The 17,293-nt window shown below is 37.6% G+C and overlaps 1 pseudogene; it reads right to left on the bottom strand.

Annotated features, from left to right (window-relative positions):
• Window positions 1-1,849: 1,849 nt before the first annotated feature.
• On the bottom strand, window positions 1,850-17,077 carry LOC122478950 (annotated as a pseudogene).
• Between the last annotated feature and the right edge of the window lie 216 nt (window positions 17,078-17,293).

Genomic DNA, 17,293 nt, shown 5'->3' with positions numbered 1-17,293 from the left:
CTTTTTCCCCTTTACACGAGTTTTCAGGTGAAATGTGTCGAAGCTCAGACACAAAACCAGGAAATAAAATAGTCAATGCAGACTTAATTTTCTAAGACTATACTGTAAAAACTTCTCTGTGTCTTCACTTCCACTCATCTTCCATCCAGGTTGTTTTTTTTGTTTTGTTTTGTTTTGTTTTAATTTTTTTTCAACGTTTATTTATTTTTGGGACAGAGAGAGACAGAGCATGAATGGGGGAGGGGCAGAGAGAGAGGGAGACACAGAATCGGAAACAGGCTCCAGGCTCTGAGCCATCAGCCCAGAGCCCGACGCGGGGCTCGAACTCGCGGTCCGCGAGATCATGACCTGGCTGAAGTCGGACGCTTAACCGACTGCGCCACCCAGGCGCCCCCAGGTTGTTTTTATAACTGGAAAAACAGCGACAATTCACCTTTATGCAACCTGCGCCTCTTTCCCTGAACTAGCTTCATCCACCACCATCTCCAAAACAACCTCCAACTTCTCAAAGTGGAGGAAGTCCTCACAAGCATGCTATGGAACACATTTTCTTTTCACATGTTACTTACTAAATATCTCCTTTTGACTCCTCTGTCTTATAAATTATTCCTATATGTCAGGTCTTGGTAAAATTCTCACAGAGTTCTGGATTTCTAATCTTTTAAATGAAGGGGTTAGATAATAGACCTAAACAAAAAGCCAATTGAATTAGTGTATTTTAAATATTTTTCTTCACTTAAAATTTCAATTATTTTATAGAATTGTCCCTATTATCAAAAATAATCTATAGTAGGAGTATTTCTTAGTTTCAAGTCTTTATTTGTAAAAATACATAATTATATTAGACTTGATGGAAATAGACCGTTATTTGCAGGCTTATATTATTAGAATGAATTTTATTATAAACAAACAATTATTAAACCATTTACTATTCATGAAAGTTTCTCTGAAGTTTTCAGCTATATTTGCTTGTTCTTACAAGGAGTCAGCAATAATCCAAAGCAAAAGTTTCATTTGAATATAAAGGGCCCCAAATGTCCATTGACTGATGAATGGAATTGAATATATGCATTTATATATATGTATATATAATTGAATATATGTGTTTATATCACATATATAAAATATAAAATATATGTGTATTATATACACATATATAAAATGGAAGATTACCCAGCCATCAAAACCATCAAAAAGAATGAAACCTTGCCATTTGCCAGAACCTGGAAAGAACTAGAATGTATTATGCAAAATAAGTCAATCAGAGAAAGTCAAATACCATATGATTTCACTCATATGTGGGATTTAAGAAACAAACCAGATGAACGTATTGGAGAAGGGGTATAAAAAGAGAGAAGGAAACAAACCATAAGAGATTCTTAGAGAACAAACAGGGTTGATGGATGGAAATGGGTGGGGTACGAGCTAGATGGGTGATGGGTGTTAACAAGTCCTTTGTTACCATGAGCACTGCATGTTACATGTAAGTGATGAAGTCTAGTCCTGAAACCAATATTGTACTGTATGTTAACTAAGTGAACTTAAAATCAAAGTTTGAAAAGAAAAAGAAAAGCCCTATAATTTGAAATAAATGACAGTATAATCTATACATTTACAGATATTTATTATTGCTAATATAAATATTAATTTATGTTGCATATAGGCAACATAAAAGACAGTAAAAGGTAATAGTAATGAAGTGGGGAGAAAATACAAAACCAAGTTATTAGGGATTCAGGTCTCCTTTTTCCAACACAAATAAAACACAAGTGCTCTGTCTGCTTTATGAAATTAGGTGTCATCTCATTATAAATGAAACACCCAAAGGGCTCCTTCTCCTGATTGTACATCACTGTATGTGGTACTTTCTGAAGCACTTGGAATGGACACCCTTATGGCATTTCTCACTGTAGTGGCAGAGAGCACACTAGATCTTGTCCTGGTTGATGACCCAGTGTCCAATCATGCCAAAGTGGCTCTCAGTTTCCAGCTTCCTATTTCATTTCCCTTGTCACATTGCTGTCTAGATACACACAGGCCACATATCTCTGGAAGGCCAGGAGGTCTGGTTGGGAATCATGGCTGCAGATCTTGTGTAACTGCCATGCATTGCGGAGGTCAGCGCCAATGAGGCTTGAGTACCACTTTGTGCCTCGGATCTTCACTTTGTACTTGTCAATATTCTGGTCCACCTGCTGACACTACCCACCTTTTCCTGGTACAGCTTTACCAGGGATGATTGGCGGACCTGGTTCTGTGCTTTGATTATTCCTGAATGATAATTGGTCATCCCCACTGTTTCTATACCCACAGCATTGGAGCAGATGTTGACCACACTGCTATCATGCTAGCAGCAAACAATGATCTCCTCACTCTCATCAACTTTATACTCAAATGAACTCCCTCTTCATTTTTAAAATCCTTTGTGATCTTTGAGGGGACTTTGCTCAGTCCTGTATTCATGAAGTTTCTGTGGCCTTCACCTCCTTTATCCTCAAAATGGACATGAGTTTGACACTTATAAAAACCTTGTCAAAAAATATGTGTTGTGGCAGACAGCCATGCTCCTGAAGAACATCCACAAAATTTACCACCATACTGCCTCCTCAGCCCAAGCCCCTGTCTGACTTGGTGAACAGCATGCCCTGTGAGGGCACAAACCACACAAGATAGCCCCTGCTGGTTATTCCACACCAGATCTTGTAGCCCAGCTCCATGGGTTTCTCAATAGGCAGCTGCTTGGATCCCTGGTGCCCAAAGTATTCACACATGGACTCACCAAAGCTGTAGAACTCCTCCAGGGGTGCATGCTTCTGGAAATTGCAATTAATCCAGACAAGGAGAGCCCTGACCTTGGCAAACCTATCACTATCGTCCAGCTTATTGTTAACTGCAAAATGCATGTATGCGTGAGAAGACCAGTTCAAATCTGTCCCTTCTAATTGCATCACGCACAAGATGGGCATGTGAATTGGGAGATGTTTCTCAAAATATCCTCCTCCTTGGATAGGTTACATAGGTCTGACCTCTGGGGAAGTGAGTTATTTCTCATGCTCTGTGTGGGCCAGGAAGAGAGCCCAACTTTCAAGGATAAGAAACCTGAAGTCCTTCCCATGGACCTCAGATTGAGGTTATTAGGGGACAATAACCATCTTCACATGTCCCCCAGTCTCTCCTCGTTTGTAACAGTAGACCCAGGCTTAACATCCTGGGTTTCCACAAGTCTGACTACCTCAGCTGCTGCTTGCCCCCTGCCTCCAAATGCCTTCTACAAGTGGCAGTTCATACCCTTAGAGTGGGAATGCTTCCAGAAACTGAGAAACCCCATTAGCAACCATCTTGTGCATTAAGAGATGAGGAGAGTAAATCACATTTGTTGATCACATGTAGATCCTGGAGCTAAAAGCCACTTCAGTACCACATGCACTGCTTTGTCTGCCTCACCTTTTCCTGAGTGTCACTTGTCTCCTCTCCTTCCTTTGCTTAGTGAGGCCAGCAGGATTAAGGGCTTAAAATGTGATAGGCTTGGCCTTTCAAAAAGAGAGGAGTAATTACTTGCATAAAGCCTTTCATCAAACAGCACTTAACTTGAAGTTGAAACTAAGATGAACTGGGAACGTGGGGTCGTCTTTATGTCCAGAGACAAAGAATCTGTAATAAGAGATAAGTCAATTAAAAAAAAACTATCTTAATTAACAATGCAATAGGACGTTGTCCACCATTTAAGAGAAAAAAAAAAATCTCTAGCTTAAGCTTCACCAGCAACCAGAGGGCAATAATTTGCATACACACAGGAGATAGTATCTAGTTGATTGGCTAATTAGAGGGGAAGAAAGAACAAAATACCCACCTTACACCTCACAACAAAACACATTCTAAGTCACAGTTTCCACCATCATAACTTCTGGCATGTGCGCCTGGATGAGTCTTTGTTATGGGGGGGCTGTCTTGTGTACTATGGGATATTTAGTACCTCCCAGGCCTCTATATACTAGATACCAATAGGATACCAAATATCTTACTTGTGAAAACCACAAAAGTTTTAGACATGGCAAACATCAATGGGGTACAGAATTATTCTTGGCTGACAACTACTATTCTAGATCAGCATTACTAACAAAAATTATTGTAATGATGGAAATGTTTTGTATCAACCCTTTCTAATATGTTAGCCATGAGGCATATATGGTTGTTAAAGTTTTGATATATGACTAGTGTAATTGAGAACTTGAATTTTTAATTTTATGTAATTTTAATTGAAATAGCCACATGTGGTTGCCTTTTGAACACGGTATTGGAAAGAAACCTTAGGTATATAAAGTACTCACTATAAAGCCACATTGTCCTTAACAACCAATGAATCCAAGAATAAATTAAAGGGAAAATAAAAAAGTATCTTGAGACAAATAATATAGGAAAAACAACATACTAAAACAGTTGGGATACGGCAAAAGCAGTTCTCAGAGAGAAGTTTATTGTTATAAACACATACATAATGAAAATAAGAAGATCCCAAATAAAAACAAAAAGATAACTTCATACCTCAAGGAACAATAAAAAAATAACCTAGGCCCAAAGTTAGCATAAGAAAAGAAATAAAAGATTGGAGCAAAAAAATAAATAAAATGGAGAAAAGGAAAACAATAGAAGAGATTAAGAAAACTAAGAATTAGCTTTTTGAAAAGATGAACAAAATGGACAAACTTCTAGCTACACTGTTATAGGAACTGGTCTGGATCACCCAGAGGAAGAACCAAGTGGCACTCAGAGATCTTGGAAAGCAGGAGATTTATTTTACATGATCGGGCTCTAAGGAGATCAATCTCCAGAGGTCTGAGCCCTGAGCATAAGCAGAAGTGTTGCATCCACACGACTCCTGAAACAGAATGCTACAGGCACCGGTGACAGTCACAACAAAGTTTATTACAATGAGAGGCAAGGCAGACCAATCGGGACCAACACTCTTGATAAGAGTGCGGCCTCGAACAGCCGGAGTACAGAGTTTTTATAACCGATCACATCGTTTTATCATCACCTGGGAACAGAACAAAGAAACAGGTCCCACATGAGTTAGAAACAGTTGCCTAATGAGGTGTTTATTTTAGACTTTCTGCCTCTAAGTTGCAACCAGTGGATCTCCTTAACCCTGCCTCTGATGCTCTTTTCTTTGAACTTTTGTTTCCTTAATTGGTGAAGCCTAATTTACAAGGGTATGAGGTGTGTAGTTTACCAGAGCAAAGCAAGGCTGTTATCTCTTAACCTTCAGTGTCAAAACAAAGCTGTTATTTTTCAAGCTAAGCATTAGCCCTACACTACAATTTAACCCTTACAGAAGGAACAATTTTTAGTCTGTTTCTTCTGCATTCTGCATTAGCAATAATTTGGCACGTGCAACAAGAGGGGTAGGAAAGAACTTGGAAAGGAGTCTTTTTTTGGACTCTAGAATTTTTGCTATCAGTCCTGTTGGCCATCTTATAACAGATTTTTCCCTATCTACACTTTAAAAAAAAAAGAAAGAGAACCCAAATCAACAAAATTGTTAATGAAAGAGGAGAAATTATAAATGATACTGACGAGGTTTGGGTATGATGGTGGGGTTCCTGGAATTCAGAGCTGATGGCCAAGAAAGAATTCTTGATGATGTCTTTGGTGCAAAAAGATGATTTTATTAAAGCGTGGGGACAGGACTCATGGGCAAGGAGAGCTTTCCTGGAATCTGTGAAGAGACTGGTTATATATATGGAAGTTGGGGGAAGTAAAATCAAAGGGAAGTTTCCAAAGAGATTTTCACATTCTAAAGAAGACTCAGATTACTGCAGGCCTAGCTATTGTCAAGCTAAGGTTGTTTTTCCCTCTAGCAAAGCATTAACATTAAGACATTAGGGAGTTCCTGGGGACACTTTTTACTCTGCCTGCCTCAGGTATTTGTCAATGGCCTGCAGGTTATAAGGAAATTTAATTCTATTTCCTTCTGCCTTTGTTTCCTACATCATTATGGAGGGGAGGCTGATATTGGGGCTCCAGGAAATTTGTGGGATCCAAGGAATTTAACAAAAATCCCCTACCCCTGGACAAGCAGAGCAAGACTAACTCCATTTTGTGCTACATCCACCATCTCATGTATAACCTCCAAATGACCTACTTATTGCTTAAGACACTCCCCCCTCTAGTCAAGCCACTGAGCACAGCCTTACTGGAAACCGGCTCAAATAGGAATGCGGAACCCCTAACCGCCAAAGAATGCAAACCCTGCCTTTTGCCCGCGAAACTTGCACATCAATTCTGACCAGAGTGATAGGCTAGTTCAAACAGTTACTATAGGGTAAATTGTAATTCAATTGGCCACCTGCGTGTGGACTGACATGACTATGCAACTTTCTGTGTGTGTTACAATCTCAATGGCCACTGGCCCCTATAAAACTGCTATGCCTCTTAACCTAGGGGTCCAAGTCCCAGCTCTGCTGTGTCAGGTATACTTGGGCCCAAGCTCGAGCTTGCAAATAAACCCTCAAGCGTTTGCATCAGTATCCGCTCCTTGATGGTCTCTCGGATTTGAAATTGGTGCATTACAAATTAATTCTATAGGTTTCTGAATATTAGGCTATTGATAAGATTGCTGTTTTCTTGTAATTTACTGAGATATTTGTAAACTGATGGAGACTCTTGTCTTGCATGACTGTGATCACTATCAGTTAGCCATTTATTTTCCCCTTTCCTTTGTTCTTTGGCAGACAAAAGTGCCTGAGGAATAGTAAACATATCCCACCTGGGGATAGGGGGTGTTTTCAGCCTGTCAGTTTGCCTTGTGCTCCCTCATTAGGTGATTCCCCCAACAATTGTATATGAAACCCATTTTCTCACTGTAGACGTATTGATAGAAAAAGACTATATTATTTTATTAAATTATTCACTTGAAGCTGTGTCAATTCATACATCTCTAAATGAATATGCAAAGCATATCCTCCCTAAACCTGAACTGACAGTTCCTAGAAGCACATCCAATATAAACCCAGGAGACATGGTTTATTTAAAGGATTGGAAGTCTAATGCAGCAGGTGATTTAACTTCAAACTGGAAGGGCCCCTACTGGTCATATTATGTGATCGCACTGTAGTAAGATTAGATAAAATTAGATAGAAAGATCATGGACTCCTGTATCAAGAATTAAACCTGTACCTTCCTCACAGGAAACTATTATGCCAGCTAATATGACATCTTATTCTTGTGAACCAGTGGAAGAACTCAAATTTCTCTTCAAATGACAAGAAAGGACTGGAAAAAAATTATCAAAGGTCCTTTATTTAGGCTTCTCTTTCTTATAATATGACCCCCCCCTTTTTTTTTTTTTTGGTCTTTTCTAGTGTCTCCCTGCCTAGTGCCAAGACTCCTTCAAGGGCATAAATTTTTAGATGACAAATGATCCTATCGAGATCCAATCGAGAAAATGTAGGCAAGTGTCACAGTATACCAGAGCTACAGAAATTCAAAAGTTTTACAAACAGAAAACAAGGAGAGAAAAAACACTTACAAACTCCTGAGAAAAAATTAGGAACAAGCAGCTTATGATAATTGAGACAATTAAAGTACACACTCAAGTCCAGAGAATATATCACCAGAAAATGTTGGTGAGGTCCCAAATTTCTAGATGGGCTGACATATAAAGTATTCCCCTGAAAACAAAACAAAACAAAACAAAACAGTCCATAGAGACTGAGAGAGGAGGCTGTTTTTTCAAGTGGCCAAGTCTCAACAACAGATTACAAGCATATAAAAAACCAGAAAACATGTCTCAATGAAAGAAACAAAATAAAACTACAGAAATAGATCATAAAGAAAGGGAGATTACTGAATTTCTTGGTGAAGAATTCAAAATAATTTGTTAAAGGTATTCAATGAGAGAACATATAGAAAAAAAAACTATACAATACAAGCAAGTGCATGAACAAAATGAGAATGCAAAAAAAAGGTAGAAATCATTTAAAAAAAAACAACAACAAAAAGAATTCAGAGCTGAAAATACAATAACTGAGCCAGAATTACACTGATACTAGAATCAGACAAAGATACAAGAAGAAAACTAAAGACCAATATCTTTGATGAATACTGATACTCCAGAAAGAGTTATTAGCAAAGTAAATTCTATACTACATTAGAAGGATTATACACCACAACAAAGTGGGATTCATTTCTGGAATGAAAGAATAGTTCAACATGAGAAAAAAATCAACAAATGTAGTATACCATGTAGACAGAATGAAAGACAAAACCTATATGTTCATATCATATAATGCAGAAACAAAAACAGTTAGGATTCAACACTTTTGTGATAAAAATTGTTAACAAACTGGGAATAAAGGGAAACAAGTTCAACTTAATAAACATCACATATGAAAAAAAATCACAGCTAATATCATATGAAATAGTGAAAGGGTGAAAGTTTTTCTTTTAAAAACAGGATCAAGATGAAATTGATTATTCTGGCCTTTCTATTAAACACAGTACTAGAAATCCTAGGTGGAGTAATTAGGCAAGAAAAATGAGTAAAAATCACCCAAATTAGAAAGGAAGAAATAGTGTTTGCACATAATATGATCTCATGAAGAAATCCTAAAGATCAAACAAAACTTGGAAGTAATAAACAAATTCAGCAAAGTTCCAGAAATCAAAATCAGCACACCAGAAGTCAGTTGCATTTCTCTACATTAATAATGAACAATTTTAAGTGAAAATTTAGAGCACAACTCCATTTACCACAGCATTTAAAAGAATAAAATATTTAGGAAGAATCCTAACCAAACAGATGAAAGAATAGTACACTGAAAATGACAAACATAAACCAAAGCAATTTTGTTCTAATCACGAAGAAATACAAAGACATCTTATGTTCATAGGTTGGTATACTTAATACAGCTAAAATGTGATTACTACCCAAAGCAATCTATATGTTCAGTGCAATCTCTATCAAAATCCCAATAGTACTTTTTTTGGTTGCATAAATAGAAAAATCCATCCTATCATTATTTGGAATCAAGGGACCCCAAAGAGCCAAAATAATTTTGGAAAGGAAGAACCAAGTTGGAGGATCCACACTGCCTCATTTCATTACATATTGCAAAGCTAAAGAAATCGAAACAGCTTGGCACTGGTATAAAGACAGATATATACACCAATAAAGTATAACAAAGCCAGAAATAAATCCTCATGTTTAGGTCAGGTAATCTTCAAAAAAATACAAAGACTACTCAGTACACAAAAGACAGTCTCTTTAACCAATGGTGTTGAAGAAATTGGATTTTTACATGCAAAACAATAAAGGTGGAATCTTACCTTACATCATATACAAAGATTAACTCAAAATGTCTCAAAGACCTAAATATGAGTTAAAATTATAAAAATTTTTGAAGAAAACAGAGAAAAGATTCACATTGGATCTGGCAATGATTTCTCGATTATGACACCAAAGCACTAGCAGCAAAAGCAAATGTAGACAAATGAGAACACATAAAACTTAGAAGTGCATCTAAGGATACAATTAAGAGAGTGAAGAGACAACTAATGGAATGGGGAAAATATTTGCAAAACATATATTTTATAACAAGTTAATATCTAGAATATACAAAAAACTTGGGGCACCCAGGTGGCTCAGTTGGTTGAGCATCCAACCTTGGCTCAGGTCATGATCTCCTAGTTTGTGGGTTTGAACCCCAAATTGGGCTTTGTGCTGACAGCTCAGAACCTGAAGCCTGCTTCGGATTCTGTGGCCCCATCTCTCTCTACCCCTAACCTGCTCACATTCTGTGTCTGTCTCTTTCAAAAATTAAAAACATTTTTAAAAAATTACAATATACTAAAACCTCTGCAAATCAACTGCCAACAACAATCAGACTTAAAAAGTGGACAAAGAATCTGTGTAGATACATTTATCTAGAGAAGATACAAAATGACCAATAAGTATATTAAATGATGCTTAACATTATTAATCATTAGAAAAATGCAGATCACTACTATAAAGAGATATCACCTCACAGCCACTGAGATGATCACTATTAAAAAGACAATTAAAAAAAATAGAAATGCTGGAAAGGATATGGAGAATTTAGAACTCTTGTGCCTTGTTCATAGGAATATAAAATGGTGCAACAATAGGTAAACAGTATGGTGGATCTTGAAAAAATGAAATACAATTGAACTTATATATGAAGCAATAATTCTGGGCATATAATAATAATAATAATAATTAAAAGCAGTGTCTCCAAGAGACACCCCAAGTTCCTAACAGCACTATTCATCATAGCCAAAAGGTGGGAGCAATTCAAATGCCCATCAAAGATGAATGGCGGAGCAGTTAAAAAGGTAGAGGAACAGGGTGACCCTAGGATTGTCTTGCCCCTTGAATACAGCTAGATAAATATCAAATCATTCTGAACACACAAGAAATCTGAGGACTGAAAGAACAAAGCTGCATATCTACAAGCAGAAAAATGACCACCTGTTGGAATGTAGAGGATAAGCTTAGGAATCCCACAGGCTTTCACCAACGGGTTAACAAGTCATAAAGAAATACAGGGGTGCCTGAGTGGCTCAGTCGGTTAAGCATCTGACTTTGGCTCAGGTCATGATCTCATGGTTTGTGAGTTTGAGCCCCACGTCCAACTCTGGGCCAACAGCTCAGAGCCTGGAGCCCGCTTCAGATTCTGTGTCTCCCTCTGTCTGCCCCTCCACTGCTTGCACTCTCTCGCATTGTCTCAAAAATAAACATTATTTTTTTTAAAGAAAATAAATACAAAGCTCACACCCGAGTTTTGGTAAACCAGATTGGCATGCCAAGAATAGGGGGGTTCAAAGGCACCCCTAAAATAGGGAGGCACAAAAGTGACAGAAATAGGGAGGTGTAAAGGCACCCCAAAATAGAGAGGGGTTGTAGAGCCACCAGAATAGAGAGGGAGAGACAAAGACCTTAAATAGAAAAGGCACAAAGGTGCCCAATACATAGGAATATGAAATAAACAAGATTAGATATTCAGGGTGGAAGCACCCCAGTTTAGTACTATAGCAGAAAAGATGCTTTCACAGGAGAATAGGGCCAGGTTAAGTAAATTGGTGAATTTGACTATTGACTGCTGTGTTGTAGGCAAAGCAGCCCAGAATGGAGATGGTTAACAAAAGAAAAGGTGCCTTATTAACCATGAGATTATTCCTCCTATTTGTCTCATCCCCTAGCTAGCAAAGATAAATAGGCACGGTGCATCCTGTCTGCTGTTATCAACCATCTACCCATCTGCCCAGCACCCAGATTTTGCTTTATATAGACCAAAACCCCAAACACTGTATATCTTAAAAAAAAAAAAAAGTTTTCCCTCATGTCCCCAAGTTAATGTTCCTAGTTTCTTTGTCTGTACATGCTCATCACACTTGTAAACTTTCTGATCTGAATAAATATGGAGCAAGGACACTTAGTCGGGCTCTTGTCTTTTCCCAGACTTTAGCCATCTCTTGCTTTAATCCTGTGTACACTTTTTTTTGCTGGCCAAAAGAGAACTTTAGACTTAGAGTCTATGACAGTGGAAGGTAGGATCTACTGAGAGTTGACTTGGGAGAGAAAAGAGCTGTAGGCAGTGTGGAGGGGAAGAAGTCCTTATCATGGAGAGAAGAGTGGAAGAGTGAGAGAGAAAGAAAGTGAGAAAGAGTGGAAAAAGAGTGAACAAACACACACACACAGGAGATTACATAAGGAAACTCTTTACCAAAACCATTGACTAGGAAAAGAAGAGTGGCTTAATATCACAAATCTTTATAAACAACAGAGCACAAAGTCTGAATGAAGTTTTAGAGTTCCAGACCACTCCTAGGGTGGCATCTGTCAGGCTTAGTGGTGCTCTGGGTGGGGAAGAAGGGCAGAGATCTGGGAGTGGGCACTGTGGTCTGAGGATCCCCTGGGTCACACGGGGACAAAATTTCTCTTTTGTGGAGTGCATTTGGGAATGGTGGCATGGCCTTTCCAGAGACAAAAGAATCTTTGGGCCCCACTGAGCTGCCCCATTCACCAGCATAGGAGTAAAGTCGCTGACTGAGAGAAGTGAGGCTTGGTGCTGACTTTCTGATGTGCTTATCATAAATTCTGAGCCATTGTGTGGTCATGTGACCATTTTCTATGACAAGCCAGCACTTTTCCATACCACAGCAATATTCTCCCCCAGAGAATCATTACAGGTCCATGTTGCAGGAGTCTCTGAAGTTTGAAGATTTAAAACCCACCTGCATCTGTGATAAAACAATTTAGCGCTGTTCTGCCTGGCAGGCAGACACCTCAGAGACAACAGGGTGAAGATAAGGTTCTGACAAAAACCAAGAACACCGAAGGAGTGATCATTTACTCTTCTCTGATGATTTTAGGAAGGTTGGCAGGTGTGAGCTCAAGATAAGATTGTGGGGAAGTACCATTTTTCCCCTCACCCATCAATACTGGTGGACTTCAGTGAGCAAAACCTTGCCACCACGGGTACACCTGAGCAAATTAAACCAAGATCTATCCCCTTGCACCGTGAAGGTACATCTTCAGTAAGGCAAGTCAGTCTGAGAATCAGCACAGCAGGTCTTAACCCAGCACAAAACCTTTGCATGCACCAAGTCTACTTATCATAGAGAGCTGCAAAGCCTCAGTTCTCAGGGAAAAAGGATGTATATTTCTTTGTTTTTGTTTTTGTTTTCTACTTTTGGATACAGAAAAAAAATTATCCATTTATCAGATTTTATTTATTTATTTATTGTTTATATTTGTTACTTTTATTTATTGTTATATTTGGATCAAGCTTCTCTTTAAAAGCAGACAGACACATCTTATACCTAAAGAATTAGAAAAGGAACAGCAAATGAAGCCTAAAGCCTGCAGAAGAAGGAGAATAATAAAGATTAGAACAGAAATAAACATATAGGAAAAAAAAACACATAAGGCCCAGTAGAACAAATCAAGAAAACTAAGAACTGGTTCTTTGAATGATTTATAAAATTGATAACATCCTAGCCAGACTTATCAAAAAGAAAAAAAAAAAAGGACCCAAATAAATAAAATTACAAATGAAAAGAGGGGAGATCACACCAACACCACAGAAATACAAACAAGTCTGAGACTATTATGAAAAGTTACATTCCAAAAAACTGGGCAATCTGTAAAGAATGGAAAAAAATTTCCTAGAAATATGCAAACTACTGAAAGTTAAAAGGCAAGAAAAGGAAATATTTAATTAACCCATAAGCAGCAAAACAATGGAATCAGTATTCAAAAATCTCCAAACAAACAAAATTCCATGGCCAGGTGGCTTCTTAGGGGAATGTACCAGATATTTACAGACTTAATACCTATTCTTCTCATTGTTCCAAAACATAGAGGTGGAAGGAAACTTCCAATCTCCTTCTATGAGGCCAACATTATGTTGATTCCAAAACCAAACAAAGACCCAACTTAAAAGAAGTATTATAAGCCAGTATCCCTGATGAACACCGATGCAAAAATTCTCAACAAGATACTAGCAAATTGAATTCAATGGTACATTAAAAGAATTATCCACAATGACCAAATGGTTTTTATTCCTGTGTGTTAGAGATGCTTCAATATTTGCAAATCAATCAATGTGATGCATCACATTAATAAAAGAAATGATAAGAACCATTTGATACTCTTGATAGAAGCAGAAAAACTATTTGACAAAATATATCATCCATTCGTGATAAAAACCCTCAACAAAGTATGTATGATGGAACATTCCCTAACATCGTAAAGGCCATATATGAAAGACCCACTGCTAATATCATCCTTAATGGGGAAAAAATAGAGATTTTCCTCTACAGTCAGGATCAAGGCAGGGATGACCACTCTTACCACTGCTATTTAACATAATACTGGAATTCTTAGCCTCAGCAGTCAGACAACAAAAAGAAACAAAAGGCATACAAATTGGTAAGGAGGAAGTCAAAATTCACTATTCACAAAGGACATGATACCCTAGAGAGAAAAAACAAAAGATTCAACACAAAAATTGCTAGCACTGATACACAAATTCAGCCAAGGCATGGGATCCAAAATCAATATTAGAAATTTGTTTCATTTCAGGGTGCCTGGGTGACTCAGTTGGTTGGGTGTCTGACTTCAGCTCAGATCATGATCTAATGGTTCATGGATTTGAGCCCTGCATCAGGCTCTGTGCTGACAGCTCAGAGAGTGGAGCCTGCTTTGGATTCCGTGTCTCCCTCTTTCTCTGCCCCTCTCCCACTCATGCTTTCTCTGTCTCTGCCTCTGTCTCTGTCTCTCACTCTCTCAAAAATAAATAAACATTAAAAAATTTACAAAATTCATTTCTATACACTAATAATGAAGCAGCAGAAAAAGAAATTAAGGAATTGATCCCATTTATAATTGAACCAAAACCATACAATACCTAAGTATACTTAACCAAACAAGTGAAAGACCTGTATTCTTAAAACTGTAAAACACTGCTGGAAAACAATTGAGGAAAACACAGAGAAATTGAAATGCATTCCATGCTCATGGAGCAGGAAAATGAATATTGTTAAAATTTCTACACTACCCAAAGCAATCTACACATTTCATTCAATCCCTATAAAAATATCAATAAAAATGGGGCACCTGGGTTAAGTGTATGATTTCGGCTCAGGTCATAATCTCATGATTTGTGGGTTTGAGCCCCGTGTCCAGCTCTATATTGACAGCTCAGAGCATGAAGCCTGCTTCAGATTCTGTGTCTCTGTCTCTCTCTGCCCCTCCCTTGCTCAAACTCTGTCTCTCTCTTTCTCCCTCTCTCTCAAAAATAAATCAAAACTATTTAAAACTAAAAAATAGATATATAACAACATTTTTAACAGAGATCGAACAATCCCAAAATTTGTAAGACCCAACATGGCCAAAGCACTCTTAAAAAAGGCAAAGTATAGCTGGAGGCCTCACAATTCTGGACTTTAAGCTATATTGCAAATCTCTAATGATGTGATCAGTATCCTACTGGCAGAAAAATAGAAACATAAGTCAACAGAACATAATATAAAACCTATAAATTGACCCCAAATATATGGCCAATTATTCTTCAGCTAAGTGGGAAAGAATATCCAATAGGAAAATGAATGTCTCTTCAACAAATGGTGTTGGGAAAACTGGACAGCTACATGTAAAAGAATGAATATGACCACTGTCTTACAACATTCATAAAAATAAATTCCCAATGGATTAAAGTCTTTATTGTGATATTTGAAACCATAAAAATCCTAGAAGAGTGTGCAGGTAGTAACTTATTTGACATTCGCAACAACAGCTTCTTTCTAAGACATGTCTCTTAAGGCATGGGAAACAAAATAACAAATAAACTATTGGTACTATATCTGAATAAAATCTTCTGCACAGAGAAGGAAAGAAGTAAAAACAAACAAAACAAAAAACTATAGGGGAATCTATGGAATAGGAGAAGATATTTGAAAATGACATATATTATAAATGGTTAGTATTGAAAATATATAAAGAACTTGTGCAACCCAACATCCCCAAAATGAATAATCCAGTTAAATATTGGCAGAAGATATGAACTGATATTTTCCCCAAGAAGACATATAGATGACCAACATACATGTGAAAGATGCTCAATATCACTCATCATCAGGGTAATGCAAGCCAAAACTACAATGGGATATCACCTTACAGCTGTCATAATGGCTAAACTTAACAACACAGGAAATAACAGGTATTAGCAAGGAGGTGGAGAAAGAATAACCCTCTTGTAATGTTGATAACAATGCAAATGGGTGCAACCACTTTGGAAAACAGATTCCTCAAAAAGTAAAAAAATATATATACAACTATCCTATGACAAAGGGTCTTTCCATGATGTTTGTTGGCAAGTTCTTTCCCTGTCTTTTCTCTAAGAGTAGCCCCATTGCCATTCAGGCTGTATACCTGTAAAGGCTGCTGACTTGAGAATCCAGGCTGAAGCCCAGTTTGTTGCCAAAAGTTACAAAATTCAGTCTCTCTCATTTTTAAATCCAATTGCTCTGGGAATTTGTTTTCCCTATACCCTCCTCTGTATGTTAGTCTGTCTCTTACCCTTCTCCATGTCTGTTGCTCCCACCCAAATGCAGCAACCATGATCCATTTCTCTACCAAACTGTGTCTTCACACTTTCTACATTCTTTGATGTGGCCTCTTCTCTGATTTTAGTTGTGGAGTTTGTTCTGACAGTCTGATTCTGCCAGGTTGATTTCTGGGGTATTTAAGATGATTTGATAGTTATATAGTTGTATTCATGGGAAGATGTGTGCCTAGGGTCTTCCTCTTTGCATCCATCTTCCAATCTCTTCAGAGTGTATTTTTCTGAGTAAAATGTCAGAGAAAGAAAAATAACACATGATTTTATGGGGTGAATTTAAAATAAACAAAAACATGGGGAACCTGGGTGGCTCAGTCGGTTGGGCGTCCGACTTCGGCTCAGGTCATGATCTCACAGTCCGTGAGTTTGAGCCCCATGTCAGGCTCTGTGCTGACAGCTCAGAGCCTGAAGCCTCCTTCAGATTCTGTGTCTCCCTCTCTCTCTGCTCCTCCCCTGCTCATGCTGTGTCTCTCTCTGTCTCAAAAATAAATAAAAACATTTTAAAAAATTAAAAAAAATAAACAAAACCAAAATCATACTCATAGATTCAGAGAACAAATTGTTGGAACAGGGAGAACAGAGGGAACAGTTTTCATAAATGGGGAAAGTGGGTAAAGGGGGTTTAATTGAATGGTGACAAACGGTAACTAGAATGTTTGTGGTGAACACTTTGTATGTATACGAATATTGTCTTATTATATTTTACACTTGAAATTAAAATACTGTTATACACCAGTTTTATCTCAATTATAAAAATCATGTTAACAACTACCTTAACAAGGTGGTTATCACTATGTGAAGGAGCTATCTCCATCTCCCATAGGTCTTTCTCCCATGGATCATTTTCTCTGTATGTTTATTTTCCTGTACCTTTCCAGGCAGCCTTGAGAAAGTGATTGGCCCAGGGTGTAACAGAGGAAAGACAAATACATCCTCTATTAATAAGAAAAAAATGTTGTTAATTGACAGAAATAATTTGTATTTTGCAAACTTTGCTCTTTTTCTTGTAACAGATATTATTGTCAAACAATTTTATGAGCCCTGCAATTTAACTGCTAGAATTATATTTTGTTTATATCTAATGTATAGAGTCATGACTAAAATAATCACTTAGGATCACTGTAGCGGACACTTGAAAGGTGCTATGA

The sequence above is a fragment of the Prionailurus bengalensis genome, chromosome A1 (assembly GCF_016509475.1).
Source record: "Prionailurus bengalensis isolate Pbe53 chromosome A1, Fcat_Pben_1.1_paternal_pri, whole genome shotgun sequence".
In the NCBI taxonomy this organism is placed as follows: Eukaryota; Metazoa; Chordata; class Mammalia; order Carnivora; family Felidae; genus Prionailurus; species Prionailurus bengalensis.
The sequence above is the reverse complement of the archived record's forward strand: the minus strand, read 5'-3'. Positions and strand labels throughout refer to the sequence as shown.